Genomic DNA, 11,018 nt, shown 5'->3' on the forward strand with positions numbered 1-11,018 from the left:
AGTCTCCTGGTTCTCAAGGCAGCTCTCGTCCTCTGCTCCTCCCCACTGCCACCCCGCCTGCGGCATCTCCACGTTCCCTCCAGTGTCACCTGTCTCCAGACTCTCCACGGCTAAGGGAAACTTGGACCTCGTCCCAGCCTTCCAGAACCCCTTGCTCGTCCCAAGCCTTCCAGAACCCCTTGCTCGTCCCTCCCGTGGGTCCTGGCTCCTCCACTCTTCCCCTGAGTCTTGGTGGGGAATAATGTGGGCCAGTGGGAACCAGGTCATCCCACATTGGAGGGCCCAGCAAGAGGGAGTCAGGAAGGCTCAGCCGTCCACCATGCGTGGCTCACAGGCCCTCCTGCTTCCATTTCCACAGATTGGCATTGACAAAGGCGTCTCCTTTCCAACACCAGTGTGCTGCCTGCCAACCTGCCCATATCTGAAACTTGGGTTCAGGTCAGTGAAGTGATGGAGAAAAGCTACATATCAAGTGGAGGACAGAACCAACCCTGGGCAGCATGACCTCTGACCCCAAGTTCATCAATGCCAGCTCCCTCACCTACTGTAGCCAGGGGTCAGGCATGGCACCATGGTGAGCTGAGGCCATTACAATTACCCCATGTTATAGGTGAGAAGACCAAGGCTCAGAAAGATTCCCTAACCTGCCCAAGGTTAGGGAACCCAAACCCAGCAATTCTGGCCCTGGTGTGGTTGATTGTGAGCTTCCTGGGCTTAGCCACTATGACATCGGCCCATCTAAGCTACTCCCACAATGTAGGATCAAAAATACTAACAATCCTCACTTCTTTCTTCTCTGCTTCAGGAATGAAGCTCACTCTTAAAATATTAATCAAGACTATGAAATGTGTCCTCTGCAGCCTTCTCAACCACTCCTTCACCTGCATGTCCAGAGGACAGTGGCCTCACACCTCTCTGTGCAGCTCCCCGGGAGACCACATCACCCCTTGGTCAGGGCTCACCACCACAGGTGTCTGTCAGTGGAAGCTGTAGCCACCAATGTCACCGGGTGAAGTTCAAGGGCAGAAGCATTCCCAATGGGCTTTTTAAAATTTATCCTTGTGGTCTCAGATGTTTCCTCTAGTTCTCTGGGGGCTTATTAACTAGGGAAGAAAACCTAGCAAGGTGGATTTCCCCAAACTCATGGTTCAACACAATTTAATGGCTTGGCCTTTGGGGCAGAAGGACAGGAGTCTGATCCTTGTTCCTTTCCCTGCACCCAAAGGGACTCTGGCAGCTGCTTCACCATTAAGACTGAGCTCAGTCCCTATGCAGAGTGGAGACAAAGTGGGACTGATGTGAGCCCAAGGCACCCCTGTCACCAGGAGCCAGCACACCCAACGGCTCAGGGAAGGACCGGGAGCGAGTAGCTTTCAGTCATATGGTGTCCCTTATGTGCCACCACCCATGTGCTCATGGCTCCCATCCCGGCACCTCAACACAAAGCCCAGACGCAGGGCATCTCACAGCTCCACGCTCCCCTCCGCCCCTCCCTGCTCTCCAGGCCCCATTGTGCTAAAATCGCTCTGAAGTCTCAAGAAAGTCTTTTTTATTTCTTTCCGATAAAAAGGGGAGAAATCTAACATCTTAAGGCTGGGCGCTGCCTTGGAAGGTCAACGGGTGCACGCCCTTGACTTCAGACAGGGCCACTTTTAACTGAAGCAGACAAATAGGAGCCTTTTCTACACATTGGCTTGAGGAAGGACATTCCTTTCTCTTTTGTGGTTTAGGAAGAAGCTAATTTTATCACATCAGAGGAGATATTAAAAGGCCTGAGCAATCTGCAGTCAAATGTGCCAATTACGTCTTTGTGCCGCTTGCAGGTGACTGTATAATGAGGTCCGCTTCCAGAGGCGCCGTCTGAGCCGAGTCCTCGCACTCCTCTGGGGTCAGCCTTTCTTGTTCTTGATTTTGTACATGGGGCGTGGACATATCCTGAGCAGACGGGGACCTCAAGGCATGCCCAGCAAATTGGGACACATTAGTTAAATCTATTTAAAAATGATAATTCTGGAAAAGAGTCAGACCATTTTAGCTTCCCCATCAAAAGCTCCTCACCTGTGCAGCCTCCTGAACAGGTGAGTGCCAGGGACTGCAGCCACCAGGCCAGGCTTTCACGTGGTTTCACCTTATTATCTGAATACCTTGAGAAAGGTAGATCAATGAAAGGAGGGTGATGGTGTGGAAGCTTCTAGCCAACAGAGGGGAAAGTCCTCTCCTGAGGCTCCTCCTGCTTTAAAGGGAGCCAGGGCCTGGGTCCTCCCAGGAGAGGGGGGAGCCGTATCGGGCCAGGGATGATAGAGGAGGAGTGTCTCTGCCGCGGGACCCTCCCGCCCCAGCCATCCACTGTCAGAGAGGAGTGATACAGGAGGGGCCAGCTCAGAGGCAGGGAGGCCTATGTGGCTAGCAGCTCCCCGCAGCGGGGGGGGGGGGGCAGAGCCTGGGCAGGGCTCGTGCCCAGGCTGGGGGTGAGCCAGAGTCAAAAGGCCCCACCATCACGATAAACAAAAGTTAAAAGAATTCGCAGCTAGAAAACCAGCTCTCCAAAAAATCCTTGGCAAAACATTACAGGAAGAGGAAACTGAAAATAACATTGACAACCATCAGTGGGAGGTAGGACAGTAAAGGGGGGAAAGTAATCAAGGAGGAAAACTATCAGGTTTAGTAACATAAATAAACAAATATGACTGGAGGAACAAACCAAATCTCAATAATAACCCTAAATGTTAATGGCTTAAACTCACCAATTAAGAGACACAGGCTAGTCGAATGGATCACAAAACAAGATCCAACAATATGTTGCCTACAGGAGACGCATTTGATAGGAAAAGATATACATAGACTGAAAGTGAAAGGCTGGGAAAAATCATTCCACTCATATGGACTGCGGAAACAAGCAGGAGTGTCCATACTCATATCAAACAAAATAGATTTCAAGCCAAAGTTAATCAAAAAGGATAAAGAGGGACACTGCATACTGCTCAAGGGAACCATACACCAACAAGACATAACAATCATAAATATATATGCCCCAAACAACGGTGCAGCTATGTTCATCAAGCAAACTCTTCTCAAGTACAAGAGTCTAATAGACCACCATACAATAATCATGGGAGACTTCAACACACCTCTCTCACCACTGGACAGATCTTCCAAACAAAAGTTAAATAAGGAAACTATAGAACTCAACAACACAATTAACAACTTAGATCTAATTGACATATATAGAATATACCACCCAACATCAAGTAGTTACACTTTTTTCTCAGCAGCACATGGATCCTTCACAAAAATAGATCATATATTATGTCACAGGGCAACTCTTAGACAATATAAAAGAGTAGAAATAATACCATGCATCTTATCTGATCATAATGGAATGAAACTGAAAATCAACGATAAAAGAAGGAAGGAAAAATCATACATCACTTGGAGAATGAACAATAGGTTACTGAATGATCAATGGGTTATAGAAGACATTAAAGAGGAAATTAAAAACTTCTTAGAGTTAAATGAAATCACAGACACAACATATCGGAATCTATGGGACACATTGAAAGCAGTTTTAAGAGGAAAATTCATTGCTTGGAGCGCATTCCTTAAAAAAAGAAAAAACCAACAAATAAACGATCTCATATATCATCTCAAAATCCTAGAAAAAGAAGAGCAAAACAACAGCAAAAGAAGTAGAAGGCAAGAAATAATTAAAATCAGAGCTGAAATTAATGAAATCGAAACAAAAGAAACAATTGAAAAAATTGACAAAATCAAAAGGCCCCACCCTCCAGCCAAGTCCTTCTGGTGGCCCTTGCTGAGCCGCCCGCCCTTCAACCACGCTGACAGGCAGACCCTCCTCTGACCCGGGCTCTCACGGTGGGTCCCTCCCAGGGCAGGTTTTAATCCCAGTAGCGTCCCCAGGTGGCCCTGTCTGGAGACATTTTTGGTCGGGAGAGGACACTGCTGGCATCAAAGGGTAGAGGCCAGGAATGCTGCTCAGTCCCCACAGTGCACAGGACAGTCCTTGTTATAGCCCCCACAGTGCACAGGACAGTCCTTGTTATAGCTAGGACCTGGAGGCCCCCCTCATGTGGGAGGCTGGGTCCCCAGCTGGTGGCCCCATTGGAAGGTGTCAGAAACTAGGAGGTGGGGCCTAGCCGGTCACTAGGGGGATGTGCCTTTAAAGGATGTATTTTGTCCTCTGCTTGTCCCCTTTGCTCTCTGCTTCCCAGCCACCGTGAGGTGACAGCTGTCTTCTTCCATGCACTCCCACCATGACGCTCTGCCTCACCACAAGCCCAGAGACAATGGAGCCAATTGACCATGGACTGAAACCTCTGACACCCAGAGCCAAAATAAACCTTCCCTCCTTATAAGTTGATTATCTTAGGTATTTTATCACAGCAACAGGAAACTGACTTACACAGGGTGAGAAATACCGAGGTGCCACAAGAAATCAAACACTTGAAAGTGGGTGAGCAAGGCATTTTCTTTTTCTTTTTTTTTTTTAAAGAGAGAGTGAAAGGAGAGAGAGAGAGAAAGAGAGAGAGAGAGAGAGAGAGAGAGAGAGAGAGAATTTTTAATATTTATTTTTTAGTTCTCGGCGGACACAACATCTTTATTGGTATGTGGTGCTGAGGATCGAACCCGGGCCGCACGCATGCCAGGCGAGCGCGCTACCGCTTGAGCCACATCCCCAGCCCGAGCAAGGCATTTTCTCCTGCCAGAAGGGCAAGCTCCTGGACCTGGCTAGCAAGCTCACCTGTCCACCTACCACCGTCCTTCATCCTGATTGGAGGAGCTTGGGTTATAATCTATGCTATCAGCAAATTTTAAAATTGGGGCAGGAAAAGGGAAGGGCTAGAATTAAACTGGCTACAAGTGGATCCAATTAAGACCAAGGACTCTATTTTGAAAATGGACCACCAAGTGCTCTGTTCTCACAGCAGCCTCCACAGAGGACAATGCTGCCCAGCGGGTCCCAAGGGCTGAGGAACTCTGCCCAGCACCTTAGGGATGAGGGCTACAAGGCCCAGTTTTGAAGCCTGTATTTGAGGAGAGACCCCCTACCCCAGCCCACTGCCAGCCACCCCCTAGGTCAGAGGGCAGCGATGGGTGGGGAGCTAGGAGGCCTCAGCCAGCTGTGGAGAATAGAGCAGTGGGAAGGAGGAGAAGGCAAGCCCTGCTCCTCCGTGCAGGACCTTGAACCCTGTGGTGAACCCAAGTCACCTTGGGGCTGTGGTGACTACCTCGTCTGCTCCAGCATCCCGTCCATCTGATATGCAATGGGATCCACGGAGTGTGACAGGGAGTGTGGGCAGGGCAGGGGCATGTGACCCCCAGGAATGCTCCCAGAGATGCAAATGCCCCACTCAAGCCCGTCACCACTGAGGAGAAGGCAGAACTAGCTCATTCCTGAGTCCAGGGCCGGGAAGGTGGAGGCGGCCCCTCCCAGGCCCAGCCGCTGGCTGTGGGTCCCTGCAGCATGGCCCACTCTGCTTAAAACAGGGTCTCAAGGCCCAAGAGTTACACAACCAGTGTGTCAGGAAAAGAGAAGAGCCCTGGAGAGCCCACTTCCCTGTCACTCGCCACTCCCCGGCCTGAAGTCCACCCGGCTTCCTCCTGGGGCAGGTGCGTGGGAGAGGCTGCAGAGAACGTTATGCCCATGTAGCTGTGACCGAGGAACTTGCCAGAATCTGGCTTCTTACGTAAAGGCTCATAAGCATTGCTACACCCCTCTGTAAGGACTTCCTTCGCCTTGGTATTGTAAAGCTGCAATCACCACCCTCGAGGAGCAAACCAGTGCTCCCAGGCACCATGCCAGCTTCCCAGTGCGGGGCCTCAGGCTCTGACTCTGCACCCTGCAGCACTGGGTGTCCTTTTCTCTCCACTCTCCAGCCCTTGACTGAACCCCCCAACTGGACAGGTGCTGCCCTAGAATTAAACCAAGTTGCAGCAAGAAACACACAGCGTGGTCCATGTTCAGTCAAGAGAAACAGAGTTGCACCTCTCTGGTCCCAGCTGACATGAGCAGTAATCAACGTTGTTTGACCACCTACGTGCCATGAACGTCTAGAGACTAGGAATTATCCGTGTGACCATTTTATAGCTGAGGACACTGAGGCTCTGCGAAGCTAACTGGCTTGACTGAGGTCACACTGAGAAGCCACCAACTGAACCCAGACATCCTCGGGCCCAGACCCCACTGCAGCGTCACACCTGAGGGCTCAGGAGCCCCTGGGTCACTCCTCCCTTCCGCGCGCATTGGGTGCTGCCGTCTGTGTGCCACAAGGGGCCAGGAGCTGGAAAGGGGGAGAAAAGGAGACCATCTGCTCTCGCAGGGCACAGACTCTGTGAGGCTGAAGGGATCATCCCACTGTAAATGTCACAGGAACCAATTTTAGGCAAAAACAAAAGTGAGGGGACAAAAGGGCCATGGGTGATATCACTGAGATGGCCTGGTCCCACACGTGTGGGGGTTGTCGCTCATTTCCTGCATTCCTGCTGGGCGGGAGCACCTGCCGGGCATCGTGGGCCTCCTCTAAGGTGCAGAGTAGGCACTGTGTAAACACTTGTTAAACGAATGTATGCATGAGAGAAGTCCAAACCCACCTTCTGCCTTCAAGCCAAGGTTTCCTGTTCCACACATTGGCAAAGTAGCAGAACCACGGAGCAGGGTGCTCTCGACCCTGGGGAGGAATGCTGTCTACACCAGGCACGTCCAGCAGCACCCCTGGGGTCTACTGAGTGGTCACTGGAAACACAACCTCCCTCTCCCACACCCAGGTGCCACAACCAGTGTGTCCCCAGATATTGCAACACCCCTGGGGTGCAAAACCACTCCTGGTCAAGAACCACTTAGAGAAGGAGTCCTGGCATAGAGTGAGGCCTCCCCTGGGCCGGTGACAGGCACACCCACCTGTGCTGACATCAAACCTCCAGACACCATGAAGATGGGGCAACCGAAAAAGACAGAGGCACATCACCTCAGCCCTTGGACAGGTGTGAGGAGGCGTGAGGGCCGGTGTGGCCACAGGTGCCTGGGAGAGGAGGAGCAGGCGCTGGGCTGGGTCTCAGGCAGGGCGGGCGGGACTCGGGACTGAGGGTGGCCTGGGATCAGCACTGCAGCTTGAAGTGCCCCTTCAACAGCCGGCGACACTCAGGGCTGCAAGGCTCCGACTCCTCACGGGGCGCTGCCCCCACCAGGAAGAAGAGCTGGATCCAGGGGCTGTGGAGAGGCCCAGCCCTGAGCCCAGGTGTCCTGCATGGTGAGGCCGCCATCCAGCGTGTGCCAGGTGAGTGCTGCCCAAGTCAGAGCACCCAGGAGCAGGCATGGGAGCCAGCCCCTCCAGTTCTCAGAGGGTGAGTAGACCAGGTGGGAAGGCAGAAGGAGACTGCAGAAGGCCTCTCGGGGTCCTTAACTGAGAAACCGAGGACCTTGAGCCCCATTTCCCCTCCCCCACCTCCCTCCCTCCGAAGCAAAAAACCTTGATTCTCAAAAGCCACGAATGTCCTTCCCTGCGTGTTTGATGGTGTCTGTGGGCACGTTATGGAGACTTTGGCTCCCTACGTCAAGCAGAGCTCAGCTTCCTGTGATTCTACGTTGTTTCAGGTTCCTGTTCACTTGCTTCTCACCCCACCACATTGAGTTTCCGAGAATGTTCCAGGCTGATATGGTCAGGTCTAATTCAATCATTTCAACAGCCACTGGGTAGCCAATCGTATGAGTCACCGAGAGCATTTGGGTCACCTCCAAGTTGCTGACCAATGTGAAAATAGCCAGCGTGGAAACCAGCCCACACCTCCCAGTTCACTCCTAAGGGAGCTGCTCTGGGGTCCAGCTCTGGGAGTAGGGCCACGAAATTGTAGGGTGTAGAGGTTTGGACCTAAGTAGATGTTATCATATGAGTCTCCAAAGTGACCAAAGCCGTTTGCAGTCCCAACCAGGGGTGGGCGTGACTTCCTGCCTGCCAGAGCCTCGTTTTCTGATTATCCCTACACACGAAACAATTCTAGTACACAGAAAAAGAAAAAAAGGCCACTGTTGCTAGGGGACAGAATGACCTGGGTGGTGAGCTCAACAGGGACCCCTACCAAAAGGTGATTAGACAGGTCACTTGCAAAAGCCTGAGTAGCATGACAGCGAATTGGTGTCATGATGGCGAGTACCTGATGCCCATGTCCAAGAGCTTCTGGTCCAGGGAAATTCAAGATATTAATAGGACAAAGGAAAGAGACACAGTCACTCGGTTCTTTTTTTAATGGCCATTTAAATTGAATAAAACTTAGCATCCATTACTGGTACTTGAAAATGGTGGCAATCTCCTTTTAGGATTTTTGAAAATACATATTTCAATCCAAAAGTTACCATCATAATTAATGGCAAAAACACAGGAATCATTCCACTAAAGCACAGTTTAAGAGTGTTCTTTATCACAACTGCAAAACATGATTCTGAAAGTACTGAGCAAAGCAGTTAAGAATATAAAAGCAGTCATGAACACGGGCAGAGAAGAAAATCGTAATTTGTAGATCATATGGTTGCACGCCTGGAAAACCCCAAAATAACAGAAAAATATTAAAACAATAAATACAGAATGTGATCAGTTACAAATAACACACAACAAGCAGTGGCTTTCTCATACATAAATTATAATAAGCTAGAAAATGCATAATTTGGAAAACATTCAATAGAAAGTCCTAAAACCCCTAGAAATAAATTTAACAAAAGTGTGCAGGACACACAGGAAGCCAGAGATAAGTCTGAATGAGGATATTGTTAAAGGTTTCAGCAGGGCTGGGGAAGTAGCTTAGTGGTAGAGCACTTGCCTAGCATGCACCCAAGTCTCTGGGTTTGATCCCAGTACTTCAAGAAAGTTTCAACAAATGAAAATGCATGTTTCTTTTATTGGGTGAAATGATTCAATTCAGCAAAAAATATAATTTTTTCCTTATCTAGTCGGTAAATTTATACGATCCTAAGGTAGGATAAATTTTAACTTGAAAAAAAAATTCTAGAATTTATCTGGAAGAATAAACATCTTATCATAGCCAGGAAAACTCTTCAAAAGACTGTACTGAGGAACCTGTCTCGCCAGATATTAAAAATGTATCAGTCACTGACAAGGCTATAAAGCAGTGTAGTTGGGCAAAGAAATCAAAAGATAGCTCAGAAGAAAAGAGATTCTGTTATCGGAACAGTCCCCAGGGTACAGGTTTTTTGTTTGTGATCCAGTGGTCATTTCTACTAAGTGAGAATATGGAAATGGAATATCTGAACAGCCATTTTAGAGATATTAAACTGGAGGCAAGTCCATTCCCCACTGCCAAGTGAATTTCTGAAAGAAGAAAGCTTTACATGAAAAGAGGAAAAAAAAAATCCTAGAAGAAACTACCAGAGAATATGTACATAATCATAGGGTAGGTTTGTGTGACCATATTAAACATACAAGCACCCAAAAACACACAATAGGACCTACAAACTCAACAACATAAAAATTCATGACCTCAAAATGGTTTAAACACCATTAATAAAGTCAAGAGATAGCAATCCATAATCCTATCATGGGCTTAATACACTCGATATTCAAAGAACTCTTACAAATCAATAATTCAGTAGAAAATTGGCAAAGGATCTAAACAGACATTTTGCCAAAACAGAAAACAAAAGTCTAACGAGCATGTTCAAGCCCATTATCAAGCAAATAAATGAAAATGAAATATGTATCCACCTATCAAGTGGGCTAAGAAATAAAGTGTAGTTGTCACCAGAGCCAGCAAGCACTCAGGGAAGCAGGTGTTCTCTTGCAGACATGGAATGGAAGGTAGCACATCCCTTCCGGAAGGCAGTCTGCAAAATTGTGCAAAAGTGTGAAATGCTCAGACCTTTGCTCAGGCCTTTTCAGAAGTGAGAAATATGCACACACATGAAAACCCCGTTTCCACCAGTACATGAACGGTTAGGAAAAATGGGGGATGGGCTCAAATAAATGCTCTGCAGCCCTTGAACATGAGGACAACAGAATGTGTTTATTAGCTAACAGTATTGCGTTTGTCATTTAGTTGGGTGAAAAGGCAGGTGCAGCACACAATATGGTACCAAACATGCAGAATCACATGTGCACATCTTTATCTAGCTCTCCTGAAACCATCAGAGCCTCCACACGCTATGCGGCTCACAGGGTCTCACTGATGGAAAGACCTTGTTTGAAAGTAGACCCCATGGGCCTCTCCTGCCTCTCCCAGTCACAGCCAGCTTCTGAAAGCAAGTTTGTCTTCTTGCTGACACATGTGCCACCTCTCCCATGAGACACAAGCCCTGCAGCATGCAGGCTTGCCTTGTTCACCCCTGAGCTTCCAGAGCCTTCCACTACCAGGCCCAGAGTGTGTGCTTGTTGAATAACTCAGACGAATGCACAGTTTGGGGAGGCCGACCTTTCCCGAGCACTCTCTGGACAGATGCAAACCTGTGGTGGGGCATGGGATGCTCCATGGGAAGGAGGTTCGGGAAACATGGGATGGCATCCAGTCACAGATGCTGTTTGCTGCAGAACCTCTCAGAGCCTTTAGAACACAGGTGCACTTCTGACTCTCCAAGTCTCCCACTCTCAACTCCAGAAGTCCCCTCCTCCTGTCGCATCCCTGGAGTGCCCATCTCATGGGGCCACATGGGGTAGAGCATGGATAGAGCCATATCCAGAGGAACGTGCCCCTGGGGAAGAGATGTGGAAGAACCCTAGTGTGTCACCACCTGTTTGTCATTTGAAATGCTTACAGTGAGCAGTACGCAGGGTCATTTTCAAGGTAAAAGAATAAGCATTAAAAATGCTCTTGTTGTCTGAGTCTCAAAACCAACTTTATTTCCCAAGATCGTGAGTTCACTTGAGCTGTTGTAGAAGAAGAAATACCAGCTTGAACCAAATATGAATGTGTAAAATGGTAGAACCTGACCTCTTGCATCCCTTCCCCTTCTCTGTCTTCTTGTTGAGAGTTTGGAGGATTCTTCCCCTTCTTTGAATCAG

The sequence above is a fragment of the Spermophilus citellus genome (assembly GCF_964194105.1).
Source record: "Spermophilus citellus genome assembly, chromosome: 4".
NCBI lineage: Eukaryota > Metazoa > Chordata > Mammalia > Rodentia > Sciuridae > Spermophilus > Spermophilus citellus.